This window comes from Polistes dominula, unplaced genomic scaffold (assembly GCF_049000335.1).
Source record: "Polistes dominula isolate Pdom_NZ unplaced genomic scaffold, Pdom_raw_medaka contig_31, whole genome shotgun sequence".
NCBI lineage: Eukaryota > Metazoa > Arthropoda > Insecta > Hymenoptera > Vespidae > Polistes > Polistes dominula.
Genome location: NW_028300925.1, coordinates 6,599,953 through 6,625,160, shown reverse-complemented (window position 1 = coordinate 6,625,160; position 25,208 = coordinate 6,599,953). Strand labels below are relative to the sequence as shown.

The following is a 25,208-nucleotide window of genomic DNA, read 5'->3' as shown; positions in this document are numbered from 1 at the left end:
AGCATAGGCAGAGAGACGTGTCGGCTCTGTGGAAATATCCCCCTTTCCTCCCCCTCCCCTCTCCACCACCTCCCTATCCACTCTCTTCTCTTCTCTTCTCTCCAGAACGCTTATTCACTATCTCGCTCTATTCCACCGCCCTACGTCTAACTCCAGTTATCTCTCTCTCTCTCTCTCTCTCTTTCTAGTGAAGCGCGCGCGTTCCACCTTCATCCTCCGTTTCTCGCTCCATCTTCCTCCTCCACCTCCTCCTCCACCTCCTTCTCTTCTCCGCATCCTCCTCTTCAGTTAGCTGGCTAGCCTACCTCCATCCGGAGCGCTAAAGTCCTCTCTGAAATGCGACGGTAACACCCGTTTCTCTCCGACCCCCTTGCCGATTCATCTTTCTCACTCTCTCTATCTCTCTCTTTCTCTATCTCTCTGTCGCATATAGGCGCTTACTCACTCGCGGTCGCCCTTCTGCGTCTCGTTTCTCTATCTTTCGTAGAGTTGGTTTGTCGTCATCGTCGTAGTCGTAGCCGTAGTCATAGTCGTCGTAGTTCCCCTCTTGCAGTCCAATCGCGGACCTTCGTACTGTACAGATTACCGAACGATAGAAAAAAAAAGAGAGAGAGAGAGGTAGTTGGATAGATAAATAGATAGATCGATTGATAGATGGTCTTATTCTTGTTCATCTTATTCCTATCTTTCTTTTTCTTCTTCTTCTTGTGTAGATAGTCTCTCTCTCTCTCTCTCTCTCTTTCTCTGTATCTTTATCTTTAGTTCATTCTTTCTCTTTCTATCTTATATTAGTAAGTATTGTCTCCATCTCGTTTGATCTTTCTCCAGCGTACTATACGCGCGGACGTAAAAGGTCCAGCAAGCAAAATGCTGGGCGTTTTTACGAGCAGATCAAGTAAAGTCACTCTCTCTCAACTGCATGACCAAAGATATCTTCTATTTCTCTTTCTCTTAACTTAAAGAAAGAGGAAAAGAGGAAAGGGAGGAGGAATACCCGAGGAGCCCACGATCGAGTCCTTTTTATTCTCCTCCACCTCCACCTCCTCTTTACTGTTGCAACGGGAGAGAGACTTACAGCGAGATCTCGCTTAACCAATCTTTCCATTTCATTCCCTGTAACGCACACTTTACGCAAGGACTTTCCGAGATGATAATGATATATGTGTGTATATGCACGCGTGCTTAGAATTTCTTATTTGTACGTTTTCCTGAGAAAAATAAAAAAAGAAGAAGAAAAAGAGGAAGAAGTAAAAAGAAAAAATTAAACATTAAAAAAAAAAATAAAAAGGAAAACGTAAACATATATATAATGCAAGAGTAATTAATTTTCTTTCATATCAACGTTTTCATTTCATTCGAGTTGGTCAGACGTGTTGCCTTGAAAAAAGAAAGAAAAGAAAAAAAGCAAAGCAAAACAAAAAGAAATAAAAAAGAAATAAAAAATAAATAAATAAATAAAAAATATTCTACTTTCCGATTATAAACGCCCGTCCTCCCAACCACCTTTCCCCCTCCCCCTCTTTATCTATCTTTCTCTCTTTCTTTCTTTATTTATCTCTCTTTCTTTTTTTATTTTGTATTTTAAAACGTAACGAGTATGCGCGGAGAGATATATACCGGGATAACGACCCTTCCCTTAATTAGTTTCTTCATTTTCGCGTTAACTTCGCGTCGCTGGGACCGTAACGAAAAACGAGACGCAAATGAAATCGAGTTAAAGCGGTTTGCTATGGAAAAACGTTCTCTTTGCTGTAAAACCCTATCCCCCGCCTATGTGTACACAGATAAACACACAAACACACACACACACACACACACGCACGTACGCAATGCAAACCTCTATGTTCATGTGTCGAGTATATACAAGTGTGTGCAAATTCATGTGTACCAATGTGCGTGTATGTGTTTTTTTTCCCGCCTCTTTCTCTCTCTCTCTCTCTCTCTCTCTCTCTCTCTCTCTCTCTCTCTCTATATATATATATATATATATTTTTTTTTTTTACACGTCTCACTCTGTTGGTCTCTCCTGAGAGAAAAATTTGGGTCGGGATGGATTGGTTGTGTTTGTGTAGTTTGTTGTACGGATCAAGGTCAACGCGTGATCGCTATGCAAGTCACAAAATCGGAAGCTCACCTTGAACCGAACGGAAAACTTTCAATTCGAGACAACATTTAATTATATATGAGCGCGCGCCTGCCTGTGCATCGTTGATTATCGATTCAAAAATTCCAAACGAATCGAATCGGATCGAATCGATCTTTTCGTTTCGTTTCGTTTTACAAAATAAAAGATCGATGTTATTGCGTTCGCGATCCGTTATCGTCACTGGAGGATGAAGTCGTTAACCCACTTAACGAAAACTACTATCTATATACATACATATATGTATTGTGTTGTGTCTGTATGTGTGTATAGGGAAATATGTATAACGTAACAGACGAAATCGATCAGAAGATTTATTACTTCGATATACGTTTCTTCGTTTGAAAATTATTTCTTATCTTACTTTCTTATCATTTTTTTATTTTATTTTTTTTATAGTACGACGATACTGTAATAGTTTATTTTAAACGTATGCATTACTTGCCAATACTGTTTTAAAATCATTTCAAGAATTTCGTACAAAATCAATCGATAAATTTTTCAACAATAATTATTCGTTGCTGTTATTGATCGATAATCGAATACTTTGATTTCATCGGATCAGTTTGATCGTTTTTCATTATCATAGTTGTGCTCTTCTTCTTATAATTAATCGTATACTCTTGACAGATAACGATTGGTGATTGTGTTCAAATTTAAGTTATTTAAAATATATCAGCTGAAAGTTTGACAATGCATACTTTCCCCTCCCCTCCTATCATTTTGTTTTTGTTTAATTTTTCGATATTACTCAATGCAACGAAAAAATAAATCGTGGATAAAATCGTGTTTTACGCGAATCATTCTGTACATTTCAACCAATGAATCGTCGATCGAGAGAGCTGCGATCATTCGTATTTTTTATTTTTTGTTTTGTTTTTTTTTTTTGTTTACACTCGAACGAAAATTATTTCGACAGATTCGTGCAACGTGCACGAATATCGAATGATTCAAATGTTTCGCTAGATGCGCATATTTGAAATATTTTTGTCCTTTTCCATATCACATATGCACACACATATATATACATCAAATAGTATTCGAATATCGTATAAATATCGATTAAACATACTTATTGCTAAATTTATACTTGTCGATCAAATCGCACAGAAAAAGGGGGAAAAAGAGAAAAAAAAAACACGAATTCTAAAATTAATCGTCAAACTTAATCATTTATAATATTCCACAAATTCGAAAAATTTCGATAGAAATCCAATAACTAATCATATTTAATTGAAATCTTCGATTTAAAACGGAAAACCTTCCACCAAATCGTGTGGACACATTTTCTCGTCGGATTTATCAAAAACTTTTATTAAATATGCACATTCAAAATGATTAATTAATCGTTGAAACGTAATTTATGATATAGCACGAATAGAAAAAAAAATTTGTAGACAAGAAATCTGACAACTAAATACTTGACGTTTGAATCATCAATCAAAAGTAATGAAACTAGGAATCAAATATAACCGTTTTCTCGGCAAACGATGCAATTAGAAACGATAGCGAAATATTCAAAATTCTTATCTCTATTTTTTTCTTTCTTTTGTAATCTTTTTCATCTGACGGAAATGAAACTAGTATGTAAACAGACATAATTAACAGAGACGTCCAAAACTAATTAGCAAAAACCTAATGAACTCTTATGGTGATCAACAACCTAGTCTCGTCGTAGTTATGGTAAATCAAACGATTAAAATGAAGAAAGAAAGAAAAAAGAAATTGGATAGATCTTTAATTCTCCAATTTCTATCGTACATTCGTAATTCCCTGAAGTAACGGTGAAAAAAGAAAGAAAAACAACGTCAACTACGTTTCTATGCATACCTGTATACAAGTGCATGTGTGAGAATATGCATGTACAAGTGTATATACGATAATACGATAAATAAAAAGTAATGAGAAAGTAATAAAGAAAGAAAAATAAAAAGAGATGAAGAAAATAAAATGAAGGAGAAAAAAGAAAAAGGGAAATAAAACAAGGCCGAGACACATCGATCGATATATAAAACGACACTCACTTTCGAGAGTAAAGATTTCTCGACTACTACCACCACCACAAATACCACCATCATCATCACCACCATCACTCCTACCACTATGATACAAACACGAGAAAAATCCTAACTCAGGCAAAGGTATTTAGATGGAAAACTTAACTGAACTGCGTGCCTACGGGAAAATATAATGGACGGTTGGGGGGAAAAAAAGGTAAAAAAATAACAAACGGTATATCGGTCCAACTTAGGAAAAGGGAATTTCTTTTCAATGGCCGATACGTCATAATTAATGCCTACCTACTACTATATGTGTAGGCCTTTTGGTCTTTCATGTATTTACGGGAAATGCACTGTGACGAGGCGCCGTGGGAAAACGGTAGGTACGATCGAAAAAGAAGAAGAAAATAAAGGAATAAAAAAAAAAAGAAAGAATTGAGAAAGAAGAAAATCTTTTTCAATTCCAACGCCAGGTATGGGGAGTACATTTATTTTCGTTATTTCCAATTTCCACGAATGCGATAGAAGGGAAAGTAATTTTATTTTTTTTCTTCTTTTTTTTTTTTTTTAAATATTGAAATCATTTGTAGATTAATTATTCATTCAAAAGTGAAAGTTCTATTATACTCGATATAAATTTAAATAATTAATTTAATATTTATAGAAGTAATTATGAAAATGTAACACAATTATGTGAATTATACAAATGTTTTTTATCATTTATATTATATCTAAATTCATTTATATTATACGATAAATTATGAAATTAATGTTTTTGTAATTTCTCTTGACTTGTAATTAATAAACTTTTATAAATGTATATGTGTGTGTGTATGCATTTGAGACTGCATAAGACAAATTGACTTATTATTCCTAATTTTCATGAACGATTAATTAATGAATGTTTTTTGAAAACAAAACAATTAACTATTTTTGTTTCAATAATTTCAAGATCATTATTATTATAAATATAAAACATTAAAAATATGAATCGACAGAAGATAGACTTACAATTTAAAAATAAAAAAAAAATAAAACAATAATAACAAATACAAAGAAAATTAACGAGCAAACGTATATCACTTAATTCCAACTCTAGATGGAACTTAAAATTCTATTTATCCTGAGAGTATAGCCAGTTAAAAAAAAAACGAAGAAGAAGAAGAAAAAAGAAAAAAAGGAACAGAAACTGCAACTCGTCTTCTCGTTTTTCATTCGACGTTTCATTCCAACGTTCGTATCTTACGATCCTCAGCAAATCTCACTCTACTACTCCTGTTCTTGATCTGTTTTTCGAAGGCAACTGTAGAAAGAAAGAAAGAAAGAAAGAAAGAAAGAAAGAAAGAAATAAAGACGAAGATGAAGTGGCGAGGAGAGGAAAAGAGAAATAAAAAGAATAAGAAGGTCATCCAGCAAACCAGTCAACCAGTCAACCAAGCAACCAACCAACCAACCAACCAAACAACCAGCCAACCAACTAACCAGAAACACCCGTCGACGTCGTCGTCGCGACGCACACGCGCGAGGATGCGTCGTCGTCGTCCACGGGGTATCATTTTCTTTCTCTTTTTCTTTGCCGCACGAACACAACACATAAAAGAAAAAAAAAAGAAAAAAAAACCAACCCCGTGAGAGTCAGTCGTGTGAGTATACGTATACGTATACGAACGTTTTACAAACACACATATAAAGGTCTTTCAGGAACGAACGAAGGAACGAACACTCGGTCGTATCAAACGAGAGTTTGAGAAGGCACCTTAGGCGTTACCCAGCCGTCCCTCTTATATAGAATCGCGTGCGAGCAGGTAAGCCTGAGAAATGGTTGGAAGAGGTGGACGAACACGACGAGGAAAGGTACAAGGGAAGAGAAGAGAAGGTAAACGGGAAGAGGGAAGAGGGAGGAGGGAGGAGGGAAGAGGGAAGAGGGAGGAGGGAGGAGGGAAGAGGTGGAGGAGTAGGTTGGTTGCTGCTGCCGTTGCTGTCGTTGATGTGGCCAAGCTATTGGAAAGAGAAAGAAAACAACGTACGAGTCCGTACGCATCATGCCAAAGTATAATCGTTCCTTTTAGGTTCAACCGAATTTCAACATTTCGTGTTTAACTCATTTTTTTCTCTCTTCTTTCTCTTTCTTTCTATTTATTTTTATTTTTCTTGGACAATTTTCACATACACGTTTTTTATTTTTGTTTCATATACTTGTTTCACTTTATATCACCCGTATACAATATGAAAACAAATTTTAGCTCGTGCAAATGAAAATTTGGTTGGAATGAAATATATGATGAACTGGTTTATATATTTGTGTGTGTGTAGGATACATGTATTTAGATTATTCGTTAGTGGTCAGTATTGATTTATTTTGTGTTTCTATAATTTAAGTGTATTATTCGTTATTAATTTCTTAACATAATATTATATCGAAGCAAATATTGAATGAAAATGATATAAAACGTATAAATATATATATATATATAATTATTTGTTTTTGAGAATACGTGATAATTGAATTATTTGTTGAATATAACGTTGAATTCTCGGAACATTCTAAAAAAAAGTGACATGTCGAGTAATTCGAAAATCAATCAAGTAGGTCACGGTCGGTAAGTAGGTATTAATTACTCACTGTTCTAATTAAGAGCTGTCTCTGGAATAATATCATTCAAATTATTATCATTGAATACAATCGTTTCAAATACTTTAATATCACGCATATTGTATTATATATAGGAATAAACATTTAAAAAAAAGAAACAAGAATCAAAAAAAGGCTGAAGTTTAAAACTCGATCAAATTCTCCTACTAACCTAAAGGTGATAACATATTAGATAAGGGAAAAAAATAATTTCATAAGACATTTCTATCTATTTATCTATCTATCTATCTATCTAAATTCGAGTTAAACGGCATCGTTAAGACATTAGCAACGATCCTTTAATAATAAATTCGCATATATTCGAGAGATATACATATAAATAAGTAATTTCCAAGATTAAATCGTATTTGTATTATTGATATGGGTTCTTTTAATTAACGTTTCAATAATCATTCTCATACGTAAACTTAATCGTATCTAATGGTATCGAGATGTTATAATAGATAAGAAGAAATCTTGCTGTTTCATTTTATTCTTAACTGTGATAATGATGATTAGGCCGATTTAACGGAGTTCATTTTAAATTAACTATTCGAATATAATTCTTGATAATTAACTTTAAGAGAGAAACATAATTTCTAGTAATATTAAATCTTATCTGAAAATAATTACGTCTATTCGAAAGCTGACATAACACAAAGTAATTTTGACAAAAAAAAGTTGTAACTTTGGCAAGAAGATTTTTAATGTAAAAATTTGAATGTCTGATTATAAAATGCATCATTCTATGATTGAAAAAGTCATTGAAATCATGAACAAAAATTATAGAAGAGCTTACATACCCAGTGATTATATTGACAAAAAGAATAACTTAACACCGAGGATAAAATGGTTTTAAAAAATAATTTTTGAAGAAAACTCGATGATAAAAAAATACAAGACGATTTATTTACTTGTAAAAACTTATTTTAATTTTGTAAACAAATAAGAAGGAAACTTTTTACTCACAATCAAAATAGTATTCATTTTTTTAATGTATACGATTATATTTTTCGGTTTATCTTATCTTTATGTCTTTCTTTAATTCTCTATATTTGTCTTCGTTGCACTTCTTAAGCATCTACAGGAGAAACATTCTCTTTTTCTTTTTTCTCTTCTTACTTTATTCGAGATCATTCCTTACAACTCCGACGTGTTATCTCGTCTCGATAATTCACGCTCACCCATTATCATCCGCAAATATCTCTTTTCCAAATAAGACGAAGAGAGAAAGTCAAGTTTCCTTCTCTCTTTTACTCTTTTTTAACGGACAAGACAGAGAGACAGACAGACAGACAAATACTACCCGATCGAGATAAGCCAACGAATTATTTTATTTTATCCTACACGACCATATTCTCCTAAAGATACAGAGAGACAAACGTATGCCAACGAATTTTATAGTCATTATGGTTCGACAATACTAAGAATCTTTAAGATAAAAACTTCCAATACTTAAGAGTTTCATCGATTCATTATAACTTTAAATATAAATTCTTATAATTTATCGATAGTCATATTTTTCGATCTACGTATTTTTTTTTATTTATATATTACCATCATACGTTTCATTTAAATGCAATAATTTTATGTTGGTAATTAATCTTATAGAAATAATCATATTAAATAAATTGTTACTTGTTTAATATGATTTAATATCAATTAATACAAAATATTATATCTTGGAGTGAAATTAAAATAAAACAAAATAATATAAAATTAAATATATATATAATTTATTATATTATATTGTATAATAATTTAAAATATATAATAACAATATATAATATTATATATTAACAATATATTAATATAATTTATATATTATATTAATTATATATAGTAACAATAATAATATAAATTATATACTTTAATAAATTTATATATTAATAATAATTATATTTAAATAATTTAATATTATATTTTAATATATATAATATTAATATAAATAAAAAATATTATATAATAAATAATATTATATAATATAGAATATATAACAATAATAATATTAGTGACATTATATATAATGTATAATAATAATAATATGTTAATATATAATATATAATATATATCTGTTATTAATAAAGAATAAAAATAAAATAACTATAATTATAATGCAAGGTTAGAACTATTTTTTATATTTTCATATATATTTTTAAAAATGATAACGAAAATTATTTTCTAGCTTGCTTTGCTGGACGTAAATTTTAAAATAGTTAATTTTTAATTAAAACATTATTAATACCGTTTTATATTAATGATGTTTTTTAATTAAATATTAAACAACATTCTAAAGATTCTTGTTTATATATATATTATAATTATTTGGGGGATAGGAAATTTTGTGTACGAGTCCTATTTATTATGTGCCACCATAATATCCGTCATCAATATATATCTCGTAAATATTACTAACAAGGTGATACGTTTGACAAGGTTAATAACGAACTGGTGTTTAATCGTCGTGATGACGATTCAACTCACATGCACATGCATAAACACACATTTTTTAATTTGCTTTTGTTTTGTGTAAATATTTTATTTTTTTATTTATTTATTTATTTATGTCATTGATTATTCTTGTGTTGGAAACACGTGTACTACAAAAATGTTTTACTCTTATCGATAGAGATAAGACTTTTGATTTAAAACAAAACAAAAAAAGAAATAAAATACAAGATAATGTGAATTTGTTTCTTCTTTCTTTTCTTTTTATTTTTTTTTTGTTGACTATAATCGAAAACTTTAGAGGATCTCATTAACTTTACTGATACAGCTGACATTAAATAGTCGAATATGCGCTTGGAAATTAAAAACAATTTTTTAATTTAAGTTATCAAGAGATTTATATCGATAAATAAATCGAAATATAGAAAAAAAAAATTAAAATTAAAATACTTTGAACGTGAAAAAGACGATTAACAAAACTTTTTTTATTAATAATAATTAATTTGATCTGGATGGATAAAAAAAATATTTGTGGAGTAAAAAAACGAACGATAGAATGAGGAAGAAAACAAATAATACAAAACAAAAAAGAAGACAGAAAGAAACGGAGAAAGAAAGAAAGAGAGAGAAGTAAAATAGTAGGTACAAGGTACAGAAAGGTTCGTGTACCCTCTTCACGCTCACCGGAAGTGGCCCTTCGACCGTCCATTGCCCTCTTTCTTCAAACTCTTCTCGCAATTTTTCAACGGTACTTGAATTTCTCTCTTTCTCTCACACTTGTTTTACTTAAGTTTCTATTTTTCTCTCTTAATAATTACTTAGTGTTATCATTATCTTTATCGTATTATCAATAATAATATTAATATACTATATATATCTTTTTTTTTTACAATTATTTTTTCTAACATTTTCAAAAGATTTAATCATCCGAGTATTAATACGTTGTTTAAAAAAAGTATAATACAAAAAATTTTAGAAAAATAATGTTCATTCGTTTTCGCAATAAAAAAAAAGAAAATGGAAAAATACAAAAATTTTTAGAAAAATATTGTTCATTCGTTTTCACAATATAAAAAAAAAAGAAAAAAAAAATATTAATAATAATAGGAAAAAAGAAAAATCATATATTTGCCAATTTGTATAATAAAAATAATGATTAAATCAAAATTAATTTGTTTTTACAATGAATACGAATACAAACGATATCAAATAAATCATCAATACAAATAATAATTAAAACAATATTCATAATCAAGCCAATCGTTAATTCAAACGAAGAAAGAAAAGAACACTGAATGCACGGAATTTTAATACTTCCAATTAAAAACCTACTGGTGGTCACTTTGTTAATAACGATGCATATATCATGAAATTTTCTATGAAATAAAAAATAAATATCCATCTTATTACATAGTTTTTAAATGAAATTAAATAATCATCTCTTCAGAAAAAAAGTGTACAACTATCCCAACAAAAAATAAAAATGTAAAAAACTTGAGTGATCACTTTCACATTTACTATGAAAACTAAATTATCTGAAACAAAAACAAAACGAAAAAAAAAATTCAAATCAAAAATCCATCGCGTTATATCCAACAGTTTTGTATTTCCAAAAAAAGAAGAAAAAAAGAAAGAAAGAACCATAAATCATATTCGGCGTAATCGACGATACTGTAAAATCTCTTTAAAAGTACCTATCCTTAAAAAAGTAACGACGATACGAAAAAGAGGTAGGATGTAGTAAAGAAGAATAAGAAGAATAAGAAAAAGAAGAAGTAGGAGGTAAAGAAAAAGGTTGAGGAGGGGGAGGTTACCGTCCGCCGCCATTCTCCTTCCACCCTTCGGCCTTCGTTTGGAAGTTGGTGCGATCGAGTAACGAACGAGTCGAGCAGATCTTTCCCTCTCTTTCTATCTGTCTATCTGTCTCTTTCTCCCCCCTCTTGCGAATCCATCTCTCTCTCTCTCTCTCTCTCTCTCTCTCTCTCTCTCTCTCTTTCTCTCACCTAACCACTAGCACTAGCAAGCACTAGCACCACCACTACCACCACCACCACCACCAGCAGTACCACCACTACTACTACCATCCACCAGCACCCCCATCCCCATCCCCACCTCCCTCGTTCTCTAAACCATCCCTACTTCTCTCTTTCCCGTGTGCACGAGAATAAATTCAACCCCCGTACGCCTCGGTAAGGGATCGATACGCACGATTATTTCGGGAACTCGCCCCTCTAGAAAATGAAAGAGAAAAAGATAGAAAGAAGTATGAAGACAGAAAGAGAGAGAGAGAGAGAGAGGAGGGCCCTTTTTGCCCTGGTAAGCGTTGGAAAAGGTCGAGTGAGCACGTAACGTTGCCGTTCTCCTATGTGCAACTATACAAAACCCACGCGTTTCTACTACCTCCCTACCTCCTCCCACCACCCCCTATCCTCATTTCTCTCTCTCTCTCTCTCTCTCTCTATCTATCTCTCTCTTTCTGAACACAAATACGAGTAAAAGATACTGACGAATAACCAACGACAATGACGATAACGACATGGAGTAGTAGTAGTAGGAGGAGGTGGAAGTGGAGGAAGAGGACGATCGATTTCCATCGAAAACGCGACGAGGACACGTCGGCTTACTTGCTTTGGTCGTTTGGTTGGTCCTTCGTACGTTCGTACGTACGTTCGTTCGTTCTTTCCTTCCTTCTTTCTTTCTTCTTCTTATTCCTCCTTCTTCTTCTTCTTCTTCTTCTTCTTCCCTTTTGCCAAACGAGTTTGCGGAGAGCTGTGCCGAGTCCCACGATGTGCTGCTTGCGTGACCGAGCCTGAGGAGAACGCGAAGCCTCGTAATAAGCGGCTGAAAATCGTCCGGCTGCCGAACAAGAGAGAGAGAGAGAGAGAGAGAGAGAGAGAGAAAGAAAGAAAGAGAAAGACCAAGCAATACCTGGAGGAGGTGGGACAAGGAATGAGCAAGAGGTGAGGGGCAGACGGGCCACCAGAGAACGCGATCTTTCCTGCCTACGAAACGCGCCGATCGACTCGTTGTGTTGTTGGGCTCAAGTTGCTTTCTTTCTTTCTTTCTTGCTTGCCTGCTTGCTTCTTCGACTTCTTCTTCTTCTTCTTTTTTTGAAATTTACGAGCCCGAATCAACGTTGGTTGTTCTGTGTGCTTGATTCGATATACGAATGTTGGGTTTTTAGTTGCTAAGAACAACATTTTCGAGGTTTTCCTTGACAATGCTTGTAATAGTTTTATTTCATTTATCTGATGATCACACCACTGTTCGATTAGACTAATTTTTTAGAAGAAAATATTAAGATGTGTATTTGTGTGTGTGTACGGGTGTATGTTGTAAATGATGTATCTTTGAAAGGAGTGCAATGGAAAGTGTGAAGGATTTTTATTAATTCAAATTTTTGTTTAATTCGATCAGAAAGGAAAATGTTCTTTTTTTTTGTTTCTGTCGGTTTCAGTTTTAGTAAGAAGACATTTTATTCGATACTGTTCAATCATCGATGTTTTTAACGTATCAAATAAAAAGGGTTGAATTCTTTTCCCTCACCTCCTATAAAATATTATTGTCAACGATAATAAGATAGTTCATAGAAAAATTCATATGTTAACAAAAGAACGGTACTTCTTTTTCCTATTTAATGAACTATTTTTTTCCCTTTATATATATATATATATATTTTTTTTTATAAAAGAAAAATAATAAATAAATAAATAAATAAATAAATAAATATTGAGTACTGGAATTTTAGTAAAACAAAAAAAAAAGAAAAAGAAAAGATTTTGTTCAATTTTATTCTATCATTGATGTAATAACAAGTTAATAAGATTGTTAAATCCTTTTCCCATAGAATTATGGGAATACTATATATAATATGTAGTAGACGATGCAGATTGGTTCGAATGCGAGGCAGCAACTAATGCGTCCTTCCAAGAATTCCCTTTCACGAATTTATAGAGCGCGCTAAATACGACGGAACGGGGTAGTTCAAAGAGATTTGTCGGTCGCAGAGAAGAACTTTAATTTCGTTAATACCAAACGAATGTTCGTTCGTTCATTCGTTCATTCGTTCGTTCGTTCGTTCGTTCGTTCGTTCGTTCGTTCGTTCGTTCGTTCATTCATTCGTAGTACAAAAAGCACGAATCTTTCGAGATCCTTTTACCGGACGAAACGCATTTGCGTATGAAATGCAACCAAACGATCTTCATTCGATAATGATGAAATATTTTTTCTTTCTTGTTTATTATTTTTTTTGTGTATTTTTTTTTATCATCATCATCATCTCCATCGTCACCATCGTTAAAATTATATTTATTATTATTAATTTTTTTTATTTTTTTTTCTTTAAGAAATAAAGTTGTCAGAAAAAGAAAGACATTTAAATATAAAACACGTGGAACAAATTTATTTATAAGAAAACAAAAGTAAATGAAAGAAACACAGAGAGTAAGAGAGAGAAAAAGAGATGACGAAAGGTCACGCACGAGCCAATAGGAAATCTTTGTTGCACGCAAAGCTTTATATTCTCTGTCGACTACTCGTTAATCGCCATTTAGACGGTCATTAAAGCGTGTAAACCGGATAAGGGAAGGATGATAACGAAGCTACTCGATAATATCAATAATAGTAACGTCGATATATTACAAGAGAAATACAATGAGAATGACGGAAAAAGAAATATGATTTATAAAATGATGTAAATCCCAAATTATTCGAACCGTAATCGTAAATTTTCTTCCAATGATATATCAAATGGTATTACGAAAATCTAATCATATTAAACAAAAAATAAGACAAAACTTTGAAAATTTGTAATTTTAATATATTTGATAAAATCAAATCAAAATTGAAACAATATTTGATAATATTAATTTGATATTTTTTAAAGGAAAACTTTTAAATGCTTGACAATTATTTATTTATCGTTCTTTGAGATTTTTGTTATAAAGAAAATAATTTTGTATAACAACAATTTGTCTACGAGAACTGATTGATATTTTATATCTTTTTAATAAACATGTAATCGTAGTTTACAAATTTATTATTTTTTTTATTTTGATTTTAAAGCAAATAAATGCGTTTAAACAAAAACAAAAAATAATTTCTTGTAAACCTCGTATCTTTTATTATTTATTATATTTTTTTTATTATAATTTATTTATTTATTAAAATCATTGATTATGCAATCGAGACAAACTATGACACGCATATCATCGTTTTCTTCTTTCAACGATGCATAGTAGCAGTGTTTGTGTACTATTATAACATAATGTACTATTGTACACTTACATGCATTTAATCTTATTCCTTCGTAACTTCGTGCATGACAATAGATAGATAGATAAATAGATAAGACGCGATTAGTGAGACTAATAAAGGGAAAAATAAAGAGGAAATCATCTTTTAGCTGAGTCTTACTGTTTCTCGTATTTACCGCACGCTTTTAGCTACTACCTTCCTTCCATTTTGAAATATGTAGAACGTAATCGCTCGGTATATTTCTTTTTCTTTCTCTCTCTTTCTCACGCACACACACACTCTCTATCTTTCTCTATTAATATTATTCGTACAGGAGAAATCGTCGAGTAATTATTGAACAACGTGTCGAGTAACGTCAATGTATCCGATTACGCATTCTTTTCGTAATCGTTGCATTTTTTCTAACTTCTCATGTTGTTTTACCCACACTTATAAACTTATACATGCTTGTATGTATGTGTTTCTCAAACCAATAGACCAAACGTCAAAGAGGAAAGAAGACAAGGTTCCAGATAAATGGAAGGTCGGATTATACGAATAAAAGCTACTACTTTGCACACGTCGAGCTTGCTTACTCTCGCAAGTTCCAACATGAGTGTGTTGTTACTGGTGCACTCTGTTTCACACTTACCATTGCATCTGCCGTTGTATTACTATTGTGTTACATCCTATATATCATACATAAATACGTATTTTAGTACGTAAGTACGTTTGAATGCATGATGTATGAATTTTTCTATAATATATATATATATATATATATATATATATATATATATTGTGTGTGTGTGTGTGTTATATGCATTTACTTATCCTATATATGTATGAATGCATACTTTATGCATGTATTTGTGAATTTATGTACGTTTGAATGTAAGTATGAATGCATTTGTGGATTGAGGAGGGTGGGTTATATACGCATGTGTGTTCTGTGTGCGTATGTGTGTGTATGTTCAGAAAACGAGAGGAAAAATAAAGAAGAGAAAATACGTTTTTCAGTGAGTGAGGGAAGGAAAGGAGGATCCGTTCGTTCACAGCTTAAAGAAACAGCCCAGGTGAACCACGTTTTTCTCACTTTAACATTTCGTTATTATGTGATTTACGTAACGATGAGATAGTAAGAAAGAGAGAATGAGAGAAGAAATTAACGTTCAGAGTTGTGAACATTACATATACATACATATATATATATATATATAATAAGTATTTCATATACGAAAGTTTTCACTCCATAGAATTACAATTGAGTTTCATACTTCGTTTTTTAACTCATCGTTCGTGTTTTTTAGTTTGACAATTAATTAATCATGAATATTAATAAAAATAAAATAAAATTAAATTGTAATTTAATTCTTCAATATGTTTTAGATATTAAAAGTATTTAAATAATTTATTGTATCATACAACATGTTCTCAAAATGATCAAAGTAAATAATCAGAGTAAATGATCAGAGAAAATTATCAGAGTAAATGATCAGAGTAAGTGATTAGAGTAAGATAAAATCAGATTCAAAATTTAATCCTTTACAAGACAAATTTTGTGTATGATTACAAAAGAATTTATATTATTTAGAATCAACAAATACTAATCTTTGAATAAAAATGAACAATTCATTAAATTGATTCAGAAATTTCACATAGACTGAAGCTTCTGTTAATTCATTTTGAAAAAATATTTGAAAGTGTCATTGATCAAGGTAATTTCATGACAAGAAAACAATTAGAATTGTTACAACAATGTGTCGGACTAGATAAAACGGTTAAATCGCGAGTAATGTAACGGGAGTCTTCTTCGATTTCGCGAGCGCGAACCTTCCACGACGATTTACCGTTAACGACCTAAATCACTATAAGAAAGAAAGAGAGAGAAAGAAAATGAAAGAGAGAATAGACGAAAGACGTTACATCGTTCTGCGAGTATTCAAAAACAAATGAAGAAAAAGAATGTCGCTAAATTAACCAATCAGTATAACAATTCTAATATAAAACATTTTGTGGGAATAAAATTATCATAATCGAAAAAAAATTAAAATTAAATAGATAAATATATGAAAAAAAAAATTATCTATGTTTAATCGTCATAAGAATAAAAATTAATATTCTTTTATTACGGTGTCAGTTTAAAAATTATTGTATTAATTGTAAATTAAAAAAAAATTCTCACACATACACAGAATGGTAATAAAAATAAAAGAAATAGTTGTAGCATATCAAAAATATGTTAGTACGTATTATCATCTAGGAAATATCCTCAGAATACGAGAAAGACAATTTCTTTCAGATTTCTTATTCCCCCCACTTTCTTTCAGTCTCGTTTATCGACGTATGCTAGATGCGAGGGCGTTTATAAAGAACAAGAGAGAAAGAAGAGGGTCACGATAACGCATTGGGAGAACCTTAACGCCTACGTTTCTTGCTGAAGCACCTTCACAAACGATTCATCTTCTTCTTTTCTTCTTCTTTGCATTTTTATTATTATTATTAATCTTTTTTTTCCCATAATCTAAATGTTTCCTTTAACCAATAGTAATTTTCTTATATTTGAAAAAGATTCATTGCTTTTTATTTCAAAGCTAACTTATCGATTAGTATCAAACAAGATAGTCTTACAATTAGTGAAAGCTTAGTCATATAAAAGGTCATATATTGATTAGGCACAATCCGAGTAGGTGTATGATTTCTTTTCCCTTTTTTTCATAGTATTTTTATTACGTCTTAATTTTAATATAATTTTATAACTTTGATTATATAGTTTTTTATATAACAGATATAGTTTTATATAGTTATGGTTAGTTTATATATAGTATAAGCATTAGTTTATATATATTATTTATACATAGTATAGTTTAGTTTATATAGTTTTATAATATAACAGATAATGTGTCATATAATTTATATCAAAACGTAAATAAAAATTGTTTACTCATTTATCGTTTTTCTCTAATTCTAATTGTAAAAAAAAATTAACTAAACAAATTTGATAATCAATTGAGTACATATTTGTTTAGCGAGTAAAATAGAAGTACATTAAATTCGAAAAAAATGAAGCATTGAACTTTGATCGATTAAAATAACTATTTGCCAATAAAGATTATATTCTATCTTTCTATTTTTATCTTTCTTTCCCCTCTTTCAAAGGAATATACGAATTTGAATTTAGATAACAATCGTTGTTAGAGTAGAAGGGTAAGCTCTTGCTTATCTTACGTTAGAGTCGAGAAGAGAACGTTCGATGCGTTTTCAAAGCACGCAGCGTGCACGACGATCGATGCCTCTTACGAAATCGAAACGTGACTAATCGCCAGAGACGAACACCACACCGTCATGGCTGACACCGTCACGGCAACCCAACAACGAACGACGAAGGCCTTGCATTAAATCAAACCAAACCAAACGACTAAGTAGACTATTACAAAGACAAAGACAAAGAGATACTTTTTCCAAGGGAATTGATATTATTTTTGCAATTTTTATTTTCAACATTTGTTCTGCATTTAAATTATCCATTTATTGATATTAAATTCTTTTTGCAATATAAATCGCATCGTTTATCTTTAGATAAATACTAAATTGACCTGTTTTATGTGATCTGATTATTTTTTTTTTTTTTATTTAAGCAAGCCCTTTTCTAGTGATAAATTTATTTACATAAACTATTCATCCGTTTAAATTCATTTTTCTAAATACATTTTCAAATAATTCATTTTTCTAAATCACATTTTGAACCAACGTGTGTATCAAATGTACCTATACACGTACGAAAAAAGAAACACATACGATTCGCATAATATTCTTTTTATTTAACAACAGAGATCTCGCAGAAGTTTAAAACTTGACTGTACAATTCGACATCTTGTCTTATCCTGTCTTACTTTTACACAGTAAAAGCGTGTCTAAAATATAAATCGAACGAATCGAAAGTCGTAACGAAAGGCAATCTAAAAAACCAAACGTATTTGAGGAAAAAATTCGAAAAGAAAGAATAGAAATAAAAATAAAAATAAAAATAAAAAAAAAACAAGTAGTCAACGTTCATTAACCTTGTCTCTTAGCAAGAAAACACGCACACATGAATACACGATATAAAAAAAAAATATACTCTAGGTAGCACATATACACGTAATACACATAAACGAAACTCACTCACACGTACACTGTATATACATATATACAAAAGTAACAGCATGTAACGCATGTACGTACGCGTGTACAAGTTTAATAAAACACGCAGGATTGTTAACGAAGTAAATAAAATTCCATAAAAATATAAAATAAAACATATTCGATGCAATAAAAAAAATATTTAAAAAACAGATATCACTGATAAATTTCTATCGATCTCTAAATTGTATTCTGAAAAGTTAACAACAACAAGAGAAGTGTTTCACTTTAGGATACTAATCGTCCTTATAAAAGTTGATCCTATTTTCATCAAGAAAGGAAACATTCGTTTTACGATTATTCCAAGTCTTCTTTCCCAAGAGAGAAATTTTAACGACAACGTTCTCTTACACGAGTTAGAAAAGAGAACAAACTGTTATCGGTCACTATCTTTTATCTCTGCCTACTATGCATAAATAATTTCGTCAATAAATATACGTGTGCGCGTGAGTTAATCTATTAAAAAAAATAACATACATTTAATCTTAATCGTTGATGACTTTTTCTATCTTAAATGTTTCTTCAAGGTTGCAGTATTTTTTTACCTCAATACGAAAACATTTTTTATTCTTTAATTTCACTTAAAAGATGATTAAACAAAAACTAAAATATGATTTAATAGTTGAAAAATTTAATCAGAATTTAAATACACGTGACCTCCTCGGTATTGAATATTTAACTCCGATAATGAAAATATACATTTTTGTCGTTTAATTTAATATTAAATGAATAAAGAGAAAACTAAAACATAATTTACTACTTTAAAAAATGTAGTTAAAATTTAAATAATTGATTTCTTTGCGGAATCGAATTATTAATCTTAAGATTGATTGAGAGACCTTAAGGTTAGTGATAAAGAATGACAACTTTTTATATTTAAATTGTATTATGACAAGAAAAAAAAGAAATGAGAATTATATTAGAATTATAAAATGTATTCCGAATTAAAAAAAAAATATAATCACCGTAAAAACGCACTTGTCCCATAAAATTAAAACACGATATATATATATATATATAATAGAGAAAAGGCCTTGACAAGATTAAAATACGTATTTTCAAGTTCGAACAATATAGAAAACTGGCGCCAAAACAAAAGACACTAGTTAGAAGAAAATAAGATTCGCTAATAATTTGGCGCGTATTTCAAATATGCGTACGACCCACATTGAGAAAAACCACAAGTATATGAAGATAAAGATAAAGAGACACAGAGCCAAGTTGTAGAGGAAAAGACCGAAAGGTAGCCAGACATAGAAAGAGAAAGAGATAGAGAGAAAGGTAGGGAGAGGGGAAAGAAAGATAAAGACAGAAATACAGTGGAAGGTTTGGTACGTGCGAGCTCCGAAAAAAAGGGCCATCGATCGAGCCACGACGACGACGACGACGACGACGACGACGACGATAAGAAGGAGGAGGAGGAGGAGGAGGAGGAGGAAGAAGAGGACGTAGATGTGGACGGGGGATACGACGGGCAACGAGTTCTCGGAAAAATGTCGCAGAAGGACGGAAGGAGAAGAAAAAGAAAAAGAAGAAGGAGGAGGAGGAGGAGGAAGATGGTGGAAGGAAGATAAGGGGGACAGCAGGAGGAAAAGGGGGAAGGAAGGAGGAGGGAAGGAAAGAAGAGAAGTAAGTCGCGCGCGAATCGGTTCGCGCCGAAGCGTTCGTACGTTCTCGCTAATATTCTCTCTCTCTCTCATTCTCTTTCTCTCTTTTCCTCTGCGTGGTACTGACTCGAGCCATTTATATTGTTGTCTCGCTTACCTAACCAAAAGGAAATATCCCGCGTCGTTGGTCGACAACGAAGACGAAGACGAAGACGAAGACGAAGACGACGACGACGACGCGGCGAGAGGCCTGGTCACCTCCTTCTCTTCCTCCTCCTCCACCTTCTTCTCCTGACTACTTGGTCGTTTGTTCGTTCGTTCGTTCCTTCCTTCCTTCGTACGTTCGTTCGTTCGCTACTTGCTTCTTGTGCTTGGTTGTTCGATGCTTAGGAGATCGGAGCAAGGCCTCCGAAGTCGCACTTTTGTGAGAAAGGGACGCAGGTAGAGAGACACCACACGTTTTCTATCTTTCTTTCGTTTTATCTATCAATCTATCTCACTCACACTATTCTACCTTTTCTTTGATCCACCTCTTCTAATTTTCTTTTTCTTTCAGATAACGTTATTGCCGTTACTACTACTACTACTATTGCTGCTGCTACTGCTGATGCTGATGCTGTCGCTGCTGCTGATGTTCCTCCTCCTCTTCCTCTTCTTCCTGCACCACTACCTCCAACTCCTCCTCCACCTCCTGCTCCTCCTCTATTTCTTCTTACGAGACACAAGCAGGCAAGCTATACGTCTTTCTCTATCTTCGTCTCACTAACAACTCACTCTTTCTATCCGTCTATCTATCTTTCTTTCTCTGTCGGTATCCCCTCGCGCGAATAGTCGAGCCCCGGCACGACGCGTCTCGACGGTGGCGTCGTTCCGAGGAGGATACGAACGGTCGTCGCGGAGAACGTCGAGGAGAGGAGTGGAGAGGAGAGGAGAAGTAGAAGAGAGAACTACGAAAAGGGGGAAAGGGGAGAGAGAGAGAGAGACCGCGAACGGTAAGGAAGGAGGGGAGAGGGGATACAACCGTCGCAGCAGCAACCGCCACCAGAGCCGATGCCGTGCTAATCGTACACTCTGAGTACCTTCCTTTTTCGTTCCTTCTTCTCTACTTCTTATTCTTATTAGTATTATTATTATTGTTATTATTATTGTTATTACTCTTGTTCTTCGTTTTGCTATCTTTATGCTTGCTTCCCTTTAATAATCGTTTTTTAAAAGAGAAAGATTTAATTTTTTAAATATATCTTTCTCTCTTCTTCTTTTCTTTTATTTTCTTTCTCTCTCTCTTTCCTTCTTTCTTTCTCTTTAAATTTGTTTTCTTTCTTCTTTGTCCGCACTAGTTGTTTACACTCGGAATCAGAGCGCGTTATTATTGTATCATCCACCACTACTATGTAATAATACAACTATTATTACTAGTATTACTATTACTATTACTAGTATTACTGCTACTATTACTACTACTACACTACTACTGCCGCCGCCGATGCAGCTGCTGCTGCTGTTGTTGTTGCTATCAACTAGGTACTATTGCTATTACTACTAGCACCAACGAAAGCACTACCACCACCAGAAGAACACGAACAACGCTTCGACACCATTAACTCGTTCGTTACGTTTGTTACGTTTGTACGTACGTATGTACGTTTGGTTGATCGTCAACCAAAAAGAAAAATTACAAGCGATATTATTTTACGTTGTCGTCGATCCTTCTCATTCCTAATCTCTACTTATCTATTTACTTATCTATGTCCGTTTATTTTTGTTCTACTTTTACTTATTTTTTTTTCTAGAAATCGCAATAAAAACACCGAATAATTTTTCTCACTATCCGCCACTAGCACCTTGTTGTCTTTTACCGTTTCCCGAATTAATTTTTTTCAAGCGTTTACGTTTGTTCTCACGCGATTTCATTTAAATTCTCTTCTTGTTTTTTTTTTTAAAAAGAATGTTAAATTTTATTAAAAGGAGGAATGAAGAAGAAAGGATAACACGCACAGTACGCAATGACGATGACGATGACAACGACGATGTCCGTTTAAAACCACACGAAATTATATCTGTCTATTTTCCGTTTTTCTTTATCTACCTTTTTTTTCTTTTTCTTTCTATCTATCCATCTAACTATCTCTATCTCTTTCTCTCTTTCTCTCTCTTCTTGAGAGCGTAGTAACGCGTCTCTCTGTCTCTCTTTCTTTTTCTTTCTCTTTCTGTTTCTCTCAGTCTTGACACACACGTCCGTACGTCGCGGGCGCCGATGGCGGAATGAAACCGGTGGCGCCGCAAAACCTGACTACTGCGCCACCTAAGCGGACACTACGAGCAATACGCCGTTATTACTAACACATCAAGGATTATAAACGTATATATATATATATATATATATATATATTCATCATTACACTACATTCTTACATAAATATATATATGTACGTGTGTATATACATGTGGACGCTTCTTCGAGGGAGAGTGGCGCACACGACATCGACGCTGCACTGATCTCTTGCGATCTTGTGTGAGTCTCTCTCTTTCTTTTTGAATGCTGATGCGTGTGTGTGAATGCCGCGCGCGCAGATGAAAGGAGAGTGAGAGAGAGAAGGAAGAGGATCGCGCACCGGCGGCTACACTCCGCCGAATCTATAATGGATATTCGCACCGACGGACCACCTGGCCCGCCTCTCTCCCCACTTCGCAACACACACCATCTAACGGGTGTCTACCGATTTACACTAGCGATTGCGACAGGGCCGGACCTTGTCCATCCGACTCCCTACACATTTTTCTTCTTATTTCTTCTTCTTTTTTATCATATACAATTATTTTTTTCTTATTTTTTAATCACGTAAAATTCATGAAAGAATTGAACACCAAAATTTATACCAGAGTCTTTTGTTTTCCATCAGGTGTTTGTCCTAATCCTTGAGCTATACAAGACTTTCCGATCAATCTTCCTTACAAATGTCTATTTTATTTGAAGTAGAGATTCTTGCTTTTTCCTAATTATATTATCAATGAACTTAAGGGTCGTGTAGATTTATCGTAAGCAAGAATAACTTGTAACGTTGTTGAACGATATGTTTGGATCGAGTCATAGATTTTGATCGATAGAGTCGTTTATTTTCAGATTAGTTAAAATTTTTTCGAAAGATACCTTTTCGAAAGTTATTCATTTCCCTTAGTCGATGCGTGAATAATTAGGTCAGCGTTAATTGGCGCGGTTAACTAACGACCAACGCTCGATACTTCCCGACACAAAGCACGATATTAAGCGAGCTAGAACCTGGCTCCCGAACGCTTTGATTATTACGTAGGACGACGAACGATAGCCCGTAATTTTGTCGATTAGTTAATCAGGAAAATTAACCCGGAAACTGTACCGGTCGTTTGTTCTACAAAAATGCGAAACAAAAATTTAAATAAAAAAAAAATTATGATGATTTTTTTGTTTTGTTTTATTTTATTTCTTTTATTCTTTATTTTTGAATAACTTCAAGTATAAGATTTCGAATACCTCACAGGTATAAACGAAGGTTGGGCTCGTTTAATTCGTAACAGGAGAGAACTATCGCGAATAAGAAGAAGAAGAAGAAGAAGAACAGAAGAAGAAGAAGAGAGCATACATTAAAAGTTACGACGTTGCTTGAATCTCGCTTTCGCCTCGACCTTTCTTTCTCGTTAGTGCAAAGCAACGAGCTGAGAAAAACACTGGATCTCTCGTCATATTACTCTTTCTCCCTCTCTTTCTCTCTCCCCCTCTCTCTATCTCTCTTTTGCACTTACAAATTGCAAGGTACGATCGTATCCGATAATCGAAGAGAGTTACGAGCCGCCCCTCGTCGATCTTTCATTTTTCCGATCGATTTCTCGATGCCTTCTCTTCCTTCTTGTATCTTCTTTTTCTTTTCCTTTTTTTTTTTCCTTCTTATACTCTTTCGATCTCGATTAACGATTACGTCATGGCAAGTAGTACGCTTACTTACATATGGTGTTGAGAATAATTTCAAAAAATGATCGTGATAAAAGTTACAAACTCGTAAATCTTAGATCTTTCAACTTTATCTAAAATTTTCTGTTATCATAGATCGTTTTTTGATCTCGTTAAAATTTATCCCTCTCTCTCTCTATATATATGTCCTATACAGTGAGTCACAGAAGTATTCGTACCTACACAAGATATAATAAAAAATATAATAATTATTTTTGTAAAGAATAAAAGTTGAACCTTTTCTGCAATATATAATTCTTTTAAAATTTATTTTCTAATCATTGATATGATATTTTACGTCTCTTATAATAAAATATTCTTTAGCAATAAAAATTGTTATCAATTTACAAAGTTTAATAATCCTAAAATATGTCTGTTTGTATAAAAATTTGAAAACATTGCATTACAAGCAGATATTAATTGTTTAAAAATGATAGTAGTGGTAAAAGTACAGTGACTCACTGTATACGTATAGTGTATATTCTAAAAATGAAAAAAACATAAATTGTGAAGTGTGGGAAATGTAAAAAAAAAAGAGAGAAAAATAAAAAATAAAAGAAAAAATAATTTTTCCCGCGCTTTTCATGCTCGAGATCGGTGTCGAGCCGTGAACGTGGCGTAGGGGCGTTCGTTGGTAAAAATATATTTTATATATCAACGAACACACACACACCGATACACGATAGATACAACCGTATAAAACCTATCGATCCGTATATATTCGCAAATAAAAAAATAAAAAAAAACAATCATAGAGAACATAACAAAAGCTTTTGAAAAGAGATTATTCCGCTGATCAGTGGTAGTGATGATGGTCGTCACGTTACTCTGTAAAACTTGAATTGCAGATTAGTAAATTAAGTACGTTTATTCGATGATTAAAAAAAATAAGCAGATAAGTAAATCGATACTTTTACAAATAATCAATTGTTACGATTTATGATTAAAACGATAAAGTAATTTGTAATATTTTTTATAT

At 32.5% G+C, this 25,208-nt stretch overlaps 1 protein-coding gene and 1 long non-coding RNA gene across 17 annotated transcripts in view; one reads left to right on the top strand and one right to left on the bottom strand.

Annotated features, from left to right (window-relative positions):
* Window positions 1–22,574, bottom strand: part of LOC107073888 (bromodomain adjacent to zinc finger domain protein 2B) — a 154,112-nt gene extending 131,538 nt beyond the window's left edge. For 4 of the 16 annotated variants that reach the window (XM_015334742.2, XM_015334736.2, XM_015334731.2 and 1 more), the window contains exon 1: window positions 20,405–22,570. The gene's annotated coding sequence lies outside the window, so the exon portion shown is untranslated. Of the gene's footprint in view, window positions 1–11,847; window positions 12,033–20,404 lie in introns of all 16 variants that reach the window. The other 12 variants (XM_015334729.2, XM_015334740.2, XM_015334732.2 and 9 more) reach the window with 7 other exon arrangements.
* Window positions 12,039–20,397, top strand: LOC149033002 (uncharacterized). Its single transcript, XR_016176147.1, has 3 exons — window positions 12,039–12,183; window positions 15,479–15,534; window positions 16,789–20,397. It is a non-coding gene; the product is annotated as an uncharacterized LOC149033002 (long non-coding RNA).
* Window positions 22,575–25,208: the final 2,634 nt, after the last annotated feature.